An 8,676-nucleotide genomic window follows, 5' to 3' on the forward strand; every position below is an offset into this window, starting at 1 on the left:
TTCCTATGTGGAGTGTAAAAATGCCCAGTAAACACACATGGCGGGTACCCTAAGTGACTATAACATCCGATTGGGCAGAAAGCCTCTTGGAACAGAGAATTTCGGTTGCAATCGTTGGGTTGCTTATGCTTGGGTGGAATAATGGCTGGGCAAGAGACATCCGCTTGCTGAAGAGGAGGCAGAATTTGTTGTATAGGATAGGCAGTAGGGAGAAAATTAAACAGTTTTTTTGATAGCTGGTCATTTATTAGAACGACACTAGTCCTAAACCAACTAGGTATGGATGATTTCTCGTGCGATCATTGCTGGTGGGGGTTAAGGTCACGTGTATAAGAGATTGAAGTGGACGTCTGGGTGTCAACTGTGTGGGGTGGCATCAGGCCGGTCGCTTGACTTACTGCCGGGGATAGCAAACCTGGTGGATTTGGCTTCGGGTTTGAAGCGCAAGTTGATTGATGAACGCCCTTTGTAGAATTTGATGCTAATGCTGTTGACGGCGAAGGGGACGATGAAGATACTGCGTTGACCTTTGGAGCCTTATACCGTCGGTGGAAAAACGTTAAAAACGATGGAGGTTTATGCCCGTCCGGAGGTGGGAGTGACATGGTGGGTTTCCGTAGTTGCAGATGAGTTTGAGAGTGGTTCGTAGTATATGAACATGTTGGAGCTGACGCCTGTGTGGTTTTTTCGAACTCTGAGCAGGTATCAACCTCTCCGGGGTTGGAAGTTGATGTGGTCTGCTGAGTTTTCATCGGCGGAAAAGCCCCTTCCGGGCCGGAAGACACCGCGTCTGACAGTTTATGAAGTATATTTACGGTAGGATTCGGTTCAGTTTAAAAGCGTTTGCGGGAATCAGAGGATTCTATGCTATTTTTATATTTTGGGATTGAACTTAGAGTGGGGGGATTTTTGGGTTGTGTCTATCGGGGCAGACACCGGCTATTGGACTGTATATATTAATGGCCTTCATGGGAGCTGAAGGTTTTCTTGGGATGGGTTTTACGTTGGCGATTTTTGGAATTTTTGAGATGGTGTTGAAAAGTTGTAACGCTTCAGCCATCTCAGCTTTAATCTGAAAATATTGTTCAGAGCAGTTTTTGTACGTAGGTGTAACCGTACTAATAACCTCTGAAAATAGTGTGGAGCTGGAGAGTTTAATAAATGAAGACATGAGATCTGCCCAGTTTTTCTCTAAGAGCGACATTTTTACTTTGAGCAGCGATTCGGAGTTGTTCGCTGTTGAGGTAGACCTCCATCTCTAGCAAAAATTTGAAATATAATGTAAATGTAATGAAAATGTAAAAAAGTAATAACAACAAGTAAGAAAGTCTAAGTTCGGGCGGAGCCGAACATCAAATACCCGACGCAAGTATTAAATATATGTTTTTTCACCTTTCCGAAACCTTCCGCTAGATGGTAAGCCGGGTTGTATCAATTTTGAGTAAATTAGCGTCCTTCAATTTCGAAATATTGAAGTTTCAAGCATTTCTGAAATTTACCGTTATATGAGAAGCGGCCGTTATTTTAGTCAGATTTCAATAATTTTCAATGTTTTGCTTATATGTGGCAAGCACAATAACCACACCGAGTTTGGTACAAATTGGTAGAACGGTTACCGATATACTTATATGTGATCTAAGTGGGCGGTGCCACGCCCATTTTCCAAAATTTTACCATAAATGTATTTCTTGGTAAAGAATTGTTGCAAGCATCAATTTTGATTAAATTAGCTTCAATATTTACTGATTTATCGAAGATTTTGTATTTCTCTNGTATTTCTCTAAATTACCGTTATATGGGATGTGGGCGTGGTTATTGTCCGATTTTAAAAAGTTTCGGCGATTTTTTATGCTGTACCAAGGCCAACAACTGTGCCAAGTTTGGAAGAAATTGGTGCAGCGGTTACCAAGATATACACATGTAACCATAAGTGGGCGTGGCTACGCCCATTTTCCAAAAATTTATAATATTCTTATTTTTCGTCTAAAATTTATTGTAAATATCAATTTTGAGTGAATAATCTTCAGTAGTTACTAAAATATCGCAGTTTTCGTATTTCTGGAAATTACCGTTATATGGGAAGTGGGCGTGGTTAAAGTCCGATTTCGCCCATTTTCAATACCAACCTACCTTGGATTAAGGGAAACCTATATACCAAATTTCGTTGAGATATCTCAATTTTTGCTCGAGTTATCGTGTACACGGGCAGACGGACAGACGGACGGACAGACAGACATGGCTTAATCGATTTCTTTTTTCATCCCGATCATTTATGTATACATTTGTCTATATCTATCTCGATTCGTTTTGGCTGTTACAAACAACCGTTATGTGAACAAAATTAATATACCCTGTGCACAAGTGCGCTCGGGTATAAAAATTATATATAGCTATTAAATTTAATTGGCGTTGTTGTAATTCAATTTGTTTTAATTAAAATTTAGATATATTTCAATTATGTTTTTTTGGGTGTGCTTATTTGTTTTGTCCCACTGTGGCTCAATACCTTTTTTCTTCACTGTACTGTCTCAGCGCGTCTGAGTCCAGTTACTTGGATATGTATGTGCAGTACACAAGCGGAAAAAATGTGGAGCTTAAGTGTATACGCGTACGTATGTATTTTAGTGAAACTCCCCAACGAACACTGGAACAAAAATTTTCAAACTCAATTTGATTTTCAGCATTGTTTATCATTTGAAACTAAACATTTTCTCAAATTTTTCTCAAACATTGTTTATCAATTTGAGAACGGTTTGAGAAACATTTGAGAAACATTTTTTTTAGCATTCCGTTCCGTTACATCTGTGTCAACATGGCACAGATGTCGAAGTCCATCGGTAGCCTGCTATATCAGTCGCAAAATGGCTCTTCGACCACGTGGTCGCTGTTATTCGTAATTTGTCTAATTTCAAAACAAACTATGCAACAAATTTTTTACATCAACCGTATTTTTCTTTGTTAAACCAACTGAATACGCTAATATATAAACTGTTAAACTGCATAAATAAAAATTCCTTTCCTACAAAAACTGTGTTTCTCTTTCAGGTATCATTGGCAACACTATACAAATATTTCAATGAGAGTAACTGGATTTCATTTCGTTCCGCTCTACTCACGTTTGAGAAAATGTTGAGAATTCAACATTTCTCAATTTGAAAATAAAGGAAAACTTCATATTAAAAAATTGCCTTTTAGTTTGATACCGCTATCAACGGTTATTTGAGATGCATTTGAGAATCAACGTTTGAGATTTGAGAAAAGGACTGATTCTCAAATGCATTTCAAATTGAGATTTAACAAAAATGTTTATTGGGTCTAGGCGAACGCACATATATGAGTGCAACTGAATTGTGTTTGAAGTGTAGTTAACGGACGAAATAAAGACCACATATATGTATGTATTCCAAATTAGGATACTGCAGTAATGTTAGAATGGGTCGCTTTGTGTGAGAAAATAAATGGAGCCATAAGCAAATAGTGTAGCAAATATATTATAATGCGAAATATTGCGTATGTACGTGTATATAAATCTCTAAAAATGGTGTGCTTTATTTAAGAGACTATATACATATATTTACATTTGTTAATATTTTCTGTTTTTTTTTATAATCTTAGCCGCACTCCAAAGCCTAAATGTGTGGTTGCTTGTATGTGCATGTGAGTGCGCAACATGTATGTCGCAAGCAAGTGTCTTTGCTTCGCCACTGAAAAAATAGCGGTCAATTATCAACGGGTGCCGGGTATGTAAATAAGTGTGTAAGTATCTACTAATTTAATGTACATATGTATGAATATTCGGAGCAGAGACTCTGAAGGGCTAACTATAATATGAATAAGCTGCCGTAACTGACTGTCAGAAAAAGAACGAAAAGTCTGTCAAATGCATAAGCAACGTATTGTAGACTTTTAGGTGGCTATATTTTACTTACATGAGTTCAGTGTTGCCACATTTATTAGATTTAACAATAGCCACTATCAAGCAGTTTGTTGTAGATCACACAATTATAGTAACCTAGAAACTCCGAAGAAGTGTTCGCCTTGCGAAACTTTCAGGATAACCTGGTGTTTCTGTAAAAGGAAACGCTTACGGCACACTTCCTAATGTAGAACCAGAACTTCTTTTGACCTGTGTTACATGTAGGACCGAATCGAAAAAGTTACCAAGTTGAAAAATAAGTCACCAAATTACCAAATATGATAAATAAAGGAAAAAATTACCAATTTCGGTAAAAAAAGCCAATGCGGCAACACAGCATGTGTTAGATATGTACATACATACGTACGAGGACAAACAGCTGATTCCGTACGGAAGGTGTGATCAGTATCGCTCTTTCCTTAAGCAAATGACGTTTGGCGAAACTTGACGAAACTTGATGTGAAGCAAATTATAGTTTCAGAATAGGATTTATGTGTATTCGCACGTTTGCATACGCTTGTTTATTCATATTATAGTTAGCCCTTGAGAGTTTAAGGGGTAAACGAAACTACACATATCCACATGCATTATATACACACTGTATGGGATAAAGCAGAAGATTCCCGATTGGAAATTCGGGACTTATATGTATAAATATGAGCGGGTTAAGAAAATAAGTTTATATACATATATGTATACGTACATATGTATGTTTTACAATAATTTTTGGGTGACGGGAGGGGCGGGAGAGCTAGTCTATTTAATTAAATCAGTGGTGCACAGCGTTGGCAGAGCTCCCAATACAAGCGCAATATTTTTGTATCTGTATGTGTGTACTCAGCAAACCAGCTCGCGCATGTGATGCTTACAGCTAGGGATGCAAACAATGCATCGATGTTTTTGAAACATCGATAATATCGGTTCAATTTTCGATGTTTGCCATCGATGTTTATAATTTACTAGCATCGCGAAATTGACGATACATCGATGGAAGTTTCACCGATGTTTTAAACATCGACTTTAAGGAGACTCCGACTTTCTTTCAGTATTTTTGACTGACCTTATATTTATTATTCATTCCGATTTTTTTTGTTATTCATGGCCTTATAACGATTACATTCAATAATTTTATTGAACTTGAGGCCGATTCTTATGAAAAATGTTATTGAAAATCAACAAAAATTTACAAAAGGTAGAAGTTATAGCTGCTATTTTGGAGACCACCACATCTCCTCAGTGACCGCGGTTGAAGAAGTCTGATTAATAGATGTGGTGATCTCTCCTTAGCTTTGTAAATTATTATTGCTTTCCACAACATTTTTCATAAAAAACGGCCCAAGCTCAATAAAATTGTTGGATTTATTCTGAATGCTTATAACCTAGTCTTTAAAACAGAAGCAAACACCCCCTAGAATTTCAACAAGATCAGGCCTAGGACCTTTAGGCCCGAACGACCTTACGATGGTATGCATTTTGATTCTAATAATAGAAAGGGTATAGAAAGGACAATAAAATACAGGAAAATACAATCGGAATTATTAAAGTATTCAAAATTGCTTTAAATTTAACTAGAAATTAACAAATTGCAAAACATCGGAAACCAACGATATATCGATGTTTCTCTGGCGATGTACTTTAGCCTCGATGTTCTTTTCTCCGATGCATCGAAATATCGATGTATCGATGTTACTACTCAAAATTTGCATCCCTACTTACAGCATGAAGTACAAACGCAAACTGACCGGCTGCTAGCGGCGCATAAGTTCGGTAGCTGCGCACATACGACTTGTGTGTGAAAGCCGAGTAGCTCCCGGAGACTCCCGTGTGCATCACTGAATTAAATATATACGTACATATGTACTACTATTGTTGTCTTATTTATTAGCCGCACTCTAATATTTGTTTTATTTCTTGAACAGCTTGTCGCCTTAGCGCATCTAAGTGCAATATCAATGCTGTCTAGCGGATTTTGGGTCTTGCCCAAATGTATGTACATATGTATGTATACCCCTGTGGATATGGAGTACGTATGTACCCTGTAGGGAAAACACGAACTAGTGAACCAAATTTCTAGTTCAGTACTAATTCTTTTTCGCCAAAAACGAACCAGTCCGATAGTAACTAGTCCCGCCCCAGTCCAAAAGCAGTGAAATGTGGTACTTTAACTAAACTATTTTATTTCAAATTTTAAACGCAGGGAAGGTAATCATTATGAGTAAAATAATTTAAATCAGCATTTAATCATTATTTTATGAATTATTATTGAGTTTTATTCTTTCCCTCAAACGGAAATAATTATTATTTGATTTTTATTTTTGGGATTACAAATAATGATTATTTTATGATTTTTAGTTTTTCGCGCAGAGATTATCAATAGTTTTGAGTTTTATTTTTCCACTTAAAAATAATGATAATTTATGAAATTGAAAAGGCTTGAAAAGTTTGGGTCTTATTCCTCTTATAAGGGTGCGGCTACCTCTCAAAAGGATACGTCGGCAATCACGCTGGTATAGTTTTTGAGTTGCTTAATAATCATTATAGTTAGTGATTCCATAAACAAAGGCCAAGATCCTGAAGGAGAATTGAGAAAGGCAATGCAGTTGCAGAAAAAGAGGCATTTAAAAAAAAAGTGTCAAAATAATTATCTCTTTCTCACTAAATTTATTTAAAAATGCAAGCCACCAGAGCTACCTTTTTTTTAAGATAAGACAAATTAATTTTTTTTTATGCAATCCAGCACAGCTACCTTAATACAGTCAGTCAATAAAGTTTAGGTACAACGAATTTTTTACAATACGGGCAACTATTTTTTAAATATTTTAGTTTTCGGTAATTTTTTATAAAAATGTGGTCAATTCTACAACAAGATCTGCAAAATTTCATTAAAATAATTCACTTTCTATTAACGCTCTCTACAAAAAGTTGAGTTTACAGTTTTTTAGCCCATTCAATTTTAGTATAATGAAGTGCAAGTATGAGGAAGCTAGGACTTACCAAACAACAAAAAAAAATTGCTAAATACAATGGTAAGTCCTAGCTACATCAAACTTGCACTTTGTTATACTAAAATTGACTGGACTAAAAAACTGCGTACTTAACTTTTTTCTAAAGAGTGTAAATTGCAATATTTGGATGGAAATTTGCGGAGTTTTCTTTAATTTTACATAAGGTTTGGAACTCTGATTTTTGGGGGGATATGTTTATAAAAAATTTGGGAAAAATAAAATATTTAAAAAATAGTTGCTGGTATTGTAAAAACTTCGCTGTACCTAAACTTTATTGACTGACTGTATATCTTATTTAAGTACGACAAAAACTTTCAAAGTACTTCATATACATATAAGCTTAAAAACAACTGAATTTACTTAAAAATCAATATGCTTAAATTTAGACAAGTAAGACAAAGGGAACTAATATTTTTACTTTTAACCAGAACGCACTTTTGTTTTTTACTTACAACTTAAGTCTAATACTACTACTACTACTTCTAATGTGGCTTATAAATCTATACGAATTATATAAAGCGAAGTCTCTTTTTTTCATGAAATTTTGTATATACAGTATATTTTGCTTAGCTGCACATCCTTCTCCGAAAAAGGCACTTAAGCGAATTTTCTTTACTACTTCAATGAGGAAGGTATCCAAATCCCTATAAACCAAATAATGGGGAGGCACTTACCGCGTAGAAATTACTGCAAGCGAAACTTTTACCAAATAGTATCTAATTATCTATATAACTACATAAATTGATAGCCATTTTCGTTGTTCCGCGAGATGAGCAAAATAAATAAAAGATTGTAAAATTAGGTAATTGTAGGGTCAGTGCAGGTAAACGTAATACTTTCTTTGATAATTGATACTAGTTGCACAATTTTTAAGGCAGGTATCGCCAATGTGCAGGTATGTTGAATGCATCTATCGGTGCAGTTTCCTTATAAATGTTTAAAATAATGCCTCTGATGCACATTTTGGGGTAGGTATCTTAAATGTGCACTTAAGCATAAAGGCAGCAAAGCAAAATATACTGTAAATAGCTTTCGGTAACCACCATGTTTTAGGCTAAAAAAAATTAACTTTTTTCGTGTAGGTGGACCAGGGACCGTTCTATTCTAAAAAATTTTATTATGGTCCGATTTGCTTAAAATTTGGTAAGTAAGTAGCTTTTTAGCATATATGATAAATTTTTTTCCGGGAAGTGGTCCAGGGACCGATCTATTCGAAGAAATCGTATTTATGGTCCGATTTGCTTAAAATTCGGTACTTAGAAAGCTTTTTACCTGTACGCAGGTAGCTTTTTAGCATATATTAGCATATATGATCAACTTTTTCCGAGAAGTGGACCAGGGACCGATCTATTCGAAAAAACCGCATTTATGGTTCGATTTGCTTAAATTTGGTACGTAAGTAGCTTTTTAGCATATATGATCCATTTTTTCCGAGAAGTGGACCAGGGACCGATCTATTCGTATTTACGGTCCGATTTGCTTAAAATTCGGTACGAAGGTAGCTTTTTAGCATATATTAGCAGACATGATCCATTTTTTCCGAGAAGTGGACCAGGGATCGATCTATTCGTAACAATCTTATTATGGTCTGATTTGCTTAAAATTCGGTACGTAGGTAGCTTTTTGGCATATATGATCCATTTTTTCGAAGAAGTGGACCAGGGACCGATCTATTTGAAAAAATTGTATTTACGGTCAGATTTGCTTAAAATTTGGTACGTAAGTAGCTTTTTAGCATATATGATCCATTTTTTC

At 35.6% G+C, this 8,676-nt stretch overlaps 1 protein-coding gene across 1 annotated transcript in view; it reads left to right on the top strand.

The window, feature by feature from the left end:
* The first annotated feature begins 3,628 nt into the window (after window positions 1-3,628).
* Window positions 3,629-8,676, top strand: part of mav (TGF-beta domain-containing family member maverick) — a 41,111-nt gene continuing 36,063 nt past the window's right edge. Inside the window, exon 1 of the mRNA XM_017617627.1 lies at window positions 3,629-3,756. The gene's annotated coding sequence lies outside the window, so the exon portion shown is untranslated. The remainder of the gene's footprint in view (window positions 3,757-8,676) is intronic.

The sequence above is a fragment of the Rhagoletis zephyria genome, unplaced genomic scaffold (assembly GCF_001687245.7).
Source record: "Rhagoletis zephyria isolate East Lansing unplaced genomic scaffold, Rhagoletis_zephyria_1.1 Rzeph_scaffold_01454, whole genome shotgun sequence".
NCBI lineage: Eukaryota > Metazoa > Arthropoda > Insecta > Diptera > Tephritidae > Rhagoletis > Rhagoletis zephyria.